This window comes from Mustela lutreola, chromosome 2, assembly GCF_030435805.1.
Source record: "Mustela lutreola isolate mMusLut2 chromosome 2, mMusLut2.pri, whole genome shotgun sequence".
In the NCBI taxonomy this organism is placed as follows: Eukaryota; Metazoa; Chordata; class Mammalia; order Carnivora; family Mustelidae; genus Mustela; species Mustela lutreola.
In genome coordinates, this window is record NC_081291.1 from 70,927,617 (window position 1) to 70,937,389 (window position 9,773).

Genomic DNA, 9,773 nt, shown 5'->3' on the forward strand with positions numbered 1-9,773 from the left:
ATCAGAAACTCTCGGAATGGGATCCAGAAATCTGCATTTTTATAAATGTTCCGGGTTATCCCAGTGCGTGCTAAAATGTGAGAACCATTGTGCTAGGTTACTGATAGTTTTAGAGGTATGGTTCAGCTGTGACAAAATCAATTTTGAATACCAACCCGCAAAGCACCCGAGTTTGCAGAATTTCTGCTTCGTGGTTGGGTTTTGAGAGGTAAAAGAAGCAACACCTCCAGCATCCTTGAAATGCAGGGAATCTGTCAAATGAGTATGAAATAGTATTATATCTTTTTACACTTGGAAAGAAAAAGGTCTCTGCAGCCTCAGTTAAGAGAATCCTTTTCTGGCTGGTTCCCCAGGAGCTCTAAAAATCCCACTTCCCTTCACTGACACTTGTAAGGGTCTCAGGTCTAATGGAAACTGAGTTTCAGAGGGAAATCACTTCTGGTTGTTGTTGTTGTTGTTGTTTTCTCCAGTTTATTTACTTATTTAAAGTTTTCACTTAAATTCCAGTTAGTTAGCATAGTGTTATATTAGTTTGGGTGTGTAGTATAGTGATTCAGCACTTCATACATCACCCTGTGCTCATCCCTACAAGTGAGCTCCTAATCCCCACCTTCTCCCCTCTGGTAAGCATCAGATTGTTCTCTATAGTTAAGAGTCTGTTTCTTGCTTTGTCTCTCTTGGGTTTTTTCCCCCTTTGCTTGTTTTGTTTAATAAATTCCACATGAGTGAAATTATATATTTGTCTTTTCTCTGACTTATTTTGCTTACCATTATACTTTCTAGCTTCATCCATGTCTTTGCAAATGGCAAGATTTCATTCTTTACTATGGCTGAATAGTATTCATAAATATATATATATATATATATATATATATATTTATAAATACGACCTCTTCTTTATGAATTGATGGACATTGGGCTGTTTCCACATCTTGGATTGTAAATAATGCTGTGCAAACATAAGGGTGCATGTATCCCTTTGAATCAGTGTTCTTGTATTCTTGAGTACATTCGTACATACCCAGGAATGCAGTTGCTGGATCATAAGTTAGTTCTATTTTGCTTTCTATATACATGTATATATATAAAACTTTTAAATATATATATATATTTAATTTTTCCAGCTTTATTAGTTATAACTGAGAGCACAAAATTCATTTCTTTTAAATATTTTATTTTGTTAATTCCTTATTTTGAAAAATAAAATGTAAGGTTAAATTATGCTATTAACAGATTCTCTCCTGAGCTAAACTTTAGTTAGGCTCCTCCTGTCCTTGCCTGGCCTGCATTGTCTGGTCTTAGCAAAGAATCCTGCTAAGTCAGTTTAGGGAAAATTCCCCGACTCTTGATACTGGATCAAGTTCCTCATCCCCTAACTTTGACTTCTAAGTCCTTGACCTGCCCTTAGCAAGAATTTTCTGTTGTAATTTTCTACCCACAACCCCCTTACTCTGCTGACCAGCTATAAATCCCCAGCTGTCCTTATCTTTGCTCTACTTAAAATTGAAACCTTAAAAAAAAAAAAAAAAAAGGAAACCTATCTCTCTCCCCTATTACAGCATCTTTTTTTTTTTTTAAAGGTTTTATTTATTTATGAGAGAGAAAGCACGCATGTTCGAGGGGCAGAGGGAGAAGCAGATTCCCGGCTGAGCAGGGAGCCTGACTCGTGGCTCCATCCCAGATCTCATTACCCTGAGATCATGACCTGAGCCAAACCCAGACGCTTCACACTGAACCACCCAGCTGCTCCTTCCATTACAACATCCTGAAAGAAGTCTTCCTTACATTTTAACAAGTGTCAGAATAATTTTTCCTTTAACACTATTTTGTACAACGTGTGGATCCTTAAAAAAAAAACAAACTCAATTTGGTCTTTAAATGCTGGGAGAAATGACTATAAAAGTCAAAAATAGTGGTTACTTATGGGTGGTGAGATGAGATTGGGATTCAGCCCATGCAGGGCAGCTTCAGGGGGTTGGGAGGCAAGAGAGTTTTGTTTCTCCAACTGGTGGTTACAAGGGTTTTCTCCATAATATAACTCATTAAGTCATGTATTTTGTGTCACTTTCTGTATTTTTAAAATAAATTAAAAAGTTATATTTTACTTTAAAAAGTGTCAAAAACCTTTTCTACTATGCAACAAAATAGCTGAAGTTCCATTTGTTCATACCTTTTTCTTTTCCCACTGGGCATTTCCTTGAGAAACTGAGAAATAGTCGCTGGCCCTCCCTTCTCAGGTTCTTCTCAGCCTAAAACACCAACTGCTTCCCCTTGTATGGTGAAGTCCTTTTCAAACTCTGCAACCCTCATCCGGTACGGAAAAGCAAGGGCTTTGGAAGCTGACACACCTGAATTAAAATTCCAGCTATGCCACTTAATATCTGTGTGACTGTGAGTACCTTAGTTAACTTCTCCAAGCCTTTAGTTCCTTCAATGGTAAATTGGTAAATCATTTTACTTCATTTGTAAAACAATATCAAACTCACTGGATAGTTGGGGAAGTTAGCAGAGTGATGACTGGAAGACATTTGGCACATACAGAATGTTAGTGGGACAGTTGATGGAGTCAGAATTAGGCCTGTAAGTTAATTTCTTGAGTTTGATAAGGGTACAAAGTCTGAAGATTAAATAATACTTTTGTATTAATTTATTGATTTGGTTACTCGCCCTATGGTTACATAAGAGGGTGTCTTTGTTTTTAGGAAACAAAAGGGCATCACCTTTACAACTCTCAAACAGTTCAGGAAAAAAATGAGTAATTAGGTACATGCAAAACAATAAAACAAATACAGTAAAATGTTGACATTTGGGGACTCAGCAGGAATTCTTTGGACTGCTTTTTTTTTTTTTTTTCAACTTTTTTCTAAGTCTGAGTTATTGCAAAATGAAGTTAAAGATTTTTTAAAATCTTTATCACATGGCAGATCCAGTTTTTCCCACTTTCCCAGCTAATAGATCCAAAGTGATAATGTACAGCAGGCATTCTTAACTGAATTGAGGCACGGGGTTGACAAAGACCAGCCACCCAGATCTGGCCTGCTGCCTATTTTTGTATGGCCTGTTTGTTCAGAATTAAGTTTATATTTTTAAATGGTTGGAGGAAAAAATCAAAAGAAGAATGGTATTTTGTGACCTTCAAAAACAACATGAGATTCTAATGTCAGTGTCCACAAATAAAATTGTATTCGAACACAGCCACTTCCCATCCTCCGCGCTTTGTGTGTAACTGCTTTTGTGTACTGGCAGAGAGGAGTCATTGATACACAGACCTCAAGGCCCACAAAACCTAAAATATTTTTTATCTGGCACTTTACAATAAAAACTTGCTCAAAGAGTATGGATTGTAGTTTGTCTCTGAGATTTGAGAACTTGCCTTTGTGTTGTAGTGGAGCTGAATGCTTTGTCATCAGCGTTTCACTTCTGCCTCATAATCCAAGTTGCATACTATTATCCACATTTCACGGAAGAGAAAACTGAGGCACAGACGAGTTAAATGACTCACCACAGAGCTAGAAGGAAATGGAGGCTCTAAAAAGTCATACTGGCTGACGTTAGAGCATGACTTATTTTTACAAAGACAGGCTTCTGCCTATACTTTATTTTTCAGTTCCTGTCCAAGTGTGCACATAGAGTTTGCTGGGGTATTGATCCCAGGACCCGGGGATCATGACCTGAGCCGAAGGCAGAGGCTTTAACCCACAAAGCCACCCAGATGCCCCTACTTTTCTAATATTTAGAAAATTCTATTAAAATTCTTGTAATTTGGGGGGCACTTGTGTAGCTCAGTCAATTAAGTGTCTGCCTTTGGCTCAGGTCATGATCTCAGGATCCTGGGATCCAGCCCTGCATCAGACCCCCTGCTTAGCAGGGAGCCTGCTTCTCCCTCTGTCTGCAGCTCCCCCTGCTTGTGCTCTTTCTGTCTTTGTCAAATAAATAAATAAAATCTTTAAAAAAATAATAAATATAATACTTATAATTTGGAATAGCTTTTAGGAGTATTAAACGATATGTGCTAAAGGCAAGGAAAAAACAAAGCCTCCACTGAAAAGACATGACACCTAAGTACAATGCATGGTCTCGGTGGAGAAGCACTAAACAAGACATTATTGACACAATTAACCAAAGTTGAATATAGACTATGGATTAAAATAATAATATTATATAAATATTTAAAATTCCTAATTTTGATAATGGCTATGTTCTTAGGAAATACACTGAAACGTTTAGGGGTAAAGATACATAACTTAGTCTCAAATGGTAATAATAATGTGTATCTATTTATATATATAATTATATGTTATACATAATGTATACTTTACATGTCCATGATGAGAGAGCAAATAGCAAATTATGGAACAAATAAGGCAAAATGTTAACTATTGATGAATTAGGGATAGGGATTCTATGTCAAATGAATGAATTAGGTATAGGAATTCTATGTCAAAATACAAAGTTATTTAAATTCTATGTCAAAATACAAAGTTATTTAAAAAATAAAAAAATAAAGTTTCCAGCCTACAGATGTAAATATTTCTAATTTGCAGCAAATCCTTATCTTTCCCATGTCTTTAAGTTTTCTGACATAGAAAGTCCTGAGACTTGTATCCTGGGGCTGGATTGTGCAACCAGCTGGTGGGTATGGTTATGAAACAATAAAAAGATAAAATTGTGAAATAATTGGCCAACAGTTTGTCCACGGTTCCAATAAAAGTCAGCAACTGTGTATCAGGAACTGGATCATGCTATATGGCAGTCATAAGTGTTAGGATATCCTTGTCCCCATCTCCCCCTCTCCCATGTCCCCATGTCCCTTATCCTCCTTTTGGGAGTTAGAGATGTCTAGAAACAAAATGTCCCAAGTGAGACCTGACTTCAGGGGGAAAATTGATGACTTTTAAAATTTAATTTAATTTATTTATTTTGATGACTTTGTTTTAGACACTCCATTCTCCTATCCTCTTTCTGTCGCCTTACTGTCAACAGCATCTGCTTCTCCATGATGTCTCAGCTGCACTTTTTGGGGTGTTTCTTTCCCTCTCCTGTATGCTCTAAGCCTGTTGTTTCTTCTCCAGGGGCCTGAGGAGTCAACCCACTGTCTCTGATCTGTGGCTGTGTTTCATTTCTCTGAAAGATCAGAGTCATTTGCTAGCTCAGTTAAAGGTTGCAACCAGCAATGGCCAGAATGGCTGGTCTATAAAGTGTCTTACATTTTGTATTATTGCTAGAGCTGTCAACCTTTAATCAGGAGAATTTGTGTAATCTGGATTTCCAGTTTCTCTTCAAAGATCAGAAGGTCTCATGGCACCAGATCCTTGGGCCCCTTCAGGGTAACAGTAGTCAGAGATATGCATTGGGACTTTTTTTTTTTTTTTAGATTTTATTTATTTATTTGACAGAGAGAGAGAGAGCACAAGTAGGAAGAGTGGCACGCAGAAGAAGAGAGAGAAGCAGGCTCTCCACTGAGCAGGGAGCCTGATGCGGGGCTCAATCCCAGGACTCTGGGATCACGACCCAAGCCAAAGACAGACGCTTAACCGACTGAGTCACGCAGGTGCCCAGCATTGGGACATTCTTTAGGCAGGGCTGGCCCCTCTAGTAGGCAACAATCTCCATATATCTGGTGCACTTCACTTTTGATATAACTGAACATCCCCATGAGGTATTTCATTTGTAATTCCTAGGTCAGAGAATATCAGTGGTTATGTGATCATGATCTATTATAACTGCTGTATCAAACCCATCTAAGTGACACCAGAGATTCACCAACCACCCGTCTCCTGAGCCCTAGGCTGCCTGCTATAGACTAGATTAGTGCCATAGACTGAACGTCGATGTTCCCACCCACCAAAGTCCTGTGTTGGAAGATATTCCATCATGTGATGGTATTGGCAGATGGAGACTCTCGGGTCATTTGCATGATTAGATCACGAGAACAGAGCCCTTACAGAAGAGACTTCAGAGAGCTCCCTGGCTCCTTGCACCATGTGAGGACGCAGTGAGCTGATGGCCATCCACAAACCAGAAAGTGGGCTCTCACCAGAACCGAATCTGCTAGCACCTTAATGTTGAACTACTCAACACCCAGAATTGTGAGAAATAAATTCCCGTGTTTATAAGCCACCCATTCTATGGCATTTATTGTTATAGCAGCCAGAACAGTTTGAGATGGTTACCGGGCCCTCTTCAGGGCCCACACAGCACTCTGTCCATATCTCCACTCCAGCTCTAACGGGAGGGTCATTGAAGGCTTACTTCTCTGTCTTCTCCAGCCTTTGAGTTCTCTGAGGGAAAAGTTGCTAATCGTTTCTCTAATAGGTACCTGGCATGCAATAGTTCACTACAGGTTTGTGTAACAAATAAAAAACAATAGATGTCTTATCTCTACTCAACTTGAAGTTCTTCATGGTCAAGGATGTATCTATGATTCAACTTTGCATTCCAGCACCAAGGGCAGGACCTGCTATAGAGTAGATGCTGAACGGTGCTTTGAAAGAATGAATAAATTCATGATACAAAAGAGAATTTGTCACTTAAAGCCACATTGGGGAACATTGGCTCTTAATGAGGAGACACTGTGAGACATAGGTCTGTTGAGGCTGAACAGGCCCATAAGCTGTGGTCAGCCACACAAAACTGTCCAGTTTCATTTACCTTCTACAAGTTGTGTTGAATTATTATGGGAAGCAACTGTTCCCTCCACCTCCACCTGCCCACACACAATCTCACTCCTCAAGGGCAGTGCACTGAACCTTTACTGTTCCACACTCCCTTCCCCCAACTCTTCATACTCAAGCCCCAGGTGGCCTTTTTTCAGTCTTTCATACCCTTCGTGGCTCCTCCCCTAGAGTTATCTTCTTTGGGGCTGGTGGGTTGGCTTGCAATATGTGGGAGTAGCCTGGGATCCAAGTGGCTCCCAAAGACTTCCCAAACCCCACTGTCAAAGCAGAGTGGTCTGGCATAGAGCTGCCGGACTTGGAGGGGATTAGGCAAGCGTAACAAGAAATGACTCCTCGATGGTGACCAACCAGGACCAAACAATGTTTCAGTAGACGTCACAGCATCCATTGGACTTAATGGGAGGCAGCCCCCAAGGGACCCGGCAAACTCCACTCCCAGCTCAGCTTTCTCCACAGCCTCCTTCTCTCCACTCAGAAGGGATAGTTCACAATTTTTTTTCAAATAACAAGTAACTGTAAAATAATATCTTAAAAAGTATATGGCATAAAAAAACAATACAGTGGGCATCCTCATAGTCATTCCCATCCCCTCATCCCCATGGGACTCTCTCCCAATTCCATGCCCTTCCTTCCACCTTACGGGAAACCACTTTCCAAAGGTTTGGTTTACGGTTCCTTTCTCTGTGTGTCTGTATGAACCAGACTATATTCTTTGCATTCCTAAAGAATATTTTGTGTACGTCAGCATATTTTTAAATTCTAGACAAATGGAATCACTTTGCGTTTGTTTGTCAGAGATTGTTTAAATTGAATGGTGTAACTCTGATTCCTTCATATTCTCCTGCTATAAAATATTCTTCTATGGGCACATACTTGAAAAAAAATCTACTCTTCTGTTTATTGGATAGGTTATTTCTGTTTTCTGCTAGCTGCTGTATCTTACCAAAAACACTTATTACTTATAAAAAAAAAATGAAGTGGAAAAATGGACGCAACCCCAGCAAAGTAATCAAAATTCACATCGCTGATAAAGGCAGACATTGTGTTCCTTCCATGTGACAATATTGCTTCTGTGGTGTTCAAGTCAAAAGCACTTAGGATGTATCTAATCCTGAGGAAACATCAGAGAAACACCAGTGAAAGACCTTTTATAAAATAACTGGCCTGTATTCTTTTTAAAAATAGACTTTATTTTTAGAGCAGTTTTCGATCTGCAGCAAGATGGAGTAGAAGGTATGGAGATTTTCCATATGCTGCCCAATCCCCCCTTGGTTCACAACCCTCTGGGGATCTTCTTGAGTGAAATCTGACACTGAATGCAAGGGGATGGGGCAGGGAGAGATGGAAGAAAGAAGCAGGCCTCTCCACTAGTGGGCAGCAGTTTTAAAGGCAAAGGGAACTTACATACAAGGGCTTGTCTTGGGCAGCCTCGTTGGATCTCCACACTTGCCTGCCATGTCTTAAGTTTATAAAGAGGTCTAACATGGGCTTAGTCAAGTATACTGTAGAGGTATTCTCAACACCAACCACCTCACTATCTCAAGGCTGTGTCCTTGGAGTCTCTTCCAGGAGCAGAAGAGGCAAGACAAGGGAGTGAGTGAGTCACCTTCTGTGTTCAACTCACAGGCTAACAGGCAGTCACGTTTTTTGAGGACCTCCCCCAACACCCCTGCCACCGCATATGCACAGCCTTCCCCAATATCAAAATTCTGCACCAGAACAGCACATTTGTCACAATCAGCGAAGCTGCATTAACACATCATCACCCAAAGTCCACAGCTTACATTAGGGCTCACTCCTGGTGGTGTACTTTGCATGAGTTTTGACAAATGTATGATAACACACATCCACCATTATAGTTTCTCTACCCTAAAAGTCATCTGTGCTGTGCCTATTAATCCAATCCATACAGTTGGAATCATAGAGTATGTAGCCTTTTCATATTGGCTTCTTTCACTTAGTAAAATGCGTTTACGTTTCCTCGATGTCTGTTTATGGTAGGATAGCTAATTTCTTGTTAGTGCTGAATAATGTTCCATTTCTGGATAAATTATACAGTTTCTTTATCCATTCACTTACTGAAGGACATCTTGTTTGCTTCCAAGTCTTTTTTTTTTTTAATTAAGATTTTATTTATTTATTTATTTGACAGAGAGAGATCACAAGTAGGCAGAGAGGCAGGCAGAGAGAAAGAGGACGAAGCAGGCTCCCCGCTGAGCAGAGAGCCCGATGCGGGACTCGATCCCAGGATCCTGAGATCATGACCTGAGCCGAGGGCAGCGGCTTAACCCACTGAGCCACCCAGGTGCCCATAAGTCTTGGTGGTTATGAATAAAGCTCCTTCAACATTTCTGTGCAGGTCTTTGTGTGGACATAAATTTTGCACTCATTTCAATAGATACTAACAAGTGCAATTGATTGTTGGATGGTATGGAAAGAGTATGTTGAGTTTGGTAAGACTGTCAAACTGTCTTTCAGAGTGGCTGCACCATTTTGCATTCTCACTAGCAGTGAATAAGAGTTCATCTTGCTCCACATCCTTGTCAGCATTTGGCGTTTTCAGTATTTTGGATTTTGGCCATTCTACTAGTTGTATAGTGGCTCGCATTGTTTTGAACTGTATTCTTGAAAAATGTCAATGGCATAATGAGAAAACCTGAAGAACAGAAACGCTAAAAGATTAGAGGCCACTACATTGAGGAGACAAATTGATACAATATATGACCCTGGACAGCATCCTGTCCAGAGGGGTGGAAAATGTACATAGAAGACATTATTAGGATAGTTGACAAAACTGGAATAGGGAATTTAGATTAAATTCTTCTATTAACATGAAATTTCCTGGATTTGATCATTGTCTAGTTTTGTTTTTAGGACCTACAAATTGAAAGATTAAGGGTCACATGGGCTTAATATACGCAACCTCCTCGCAAATGATTCAGAAAAAAATATAAAGAAAGGAACTGGCATAATATTAGCTATTTGTGAATGTGGATCGTGGATACATAGGAGTTGTTGTACTATCCTTGCAACTTTTCTGCAAATTATTTGGAAATAAAAGTATAAAGAACTAGGAAAATAACAGCTCTGTTTTAA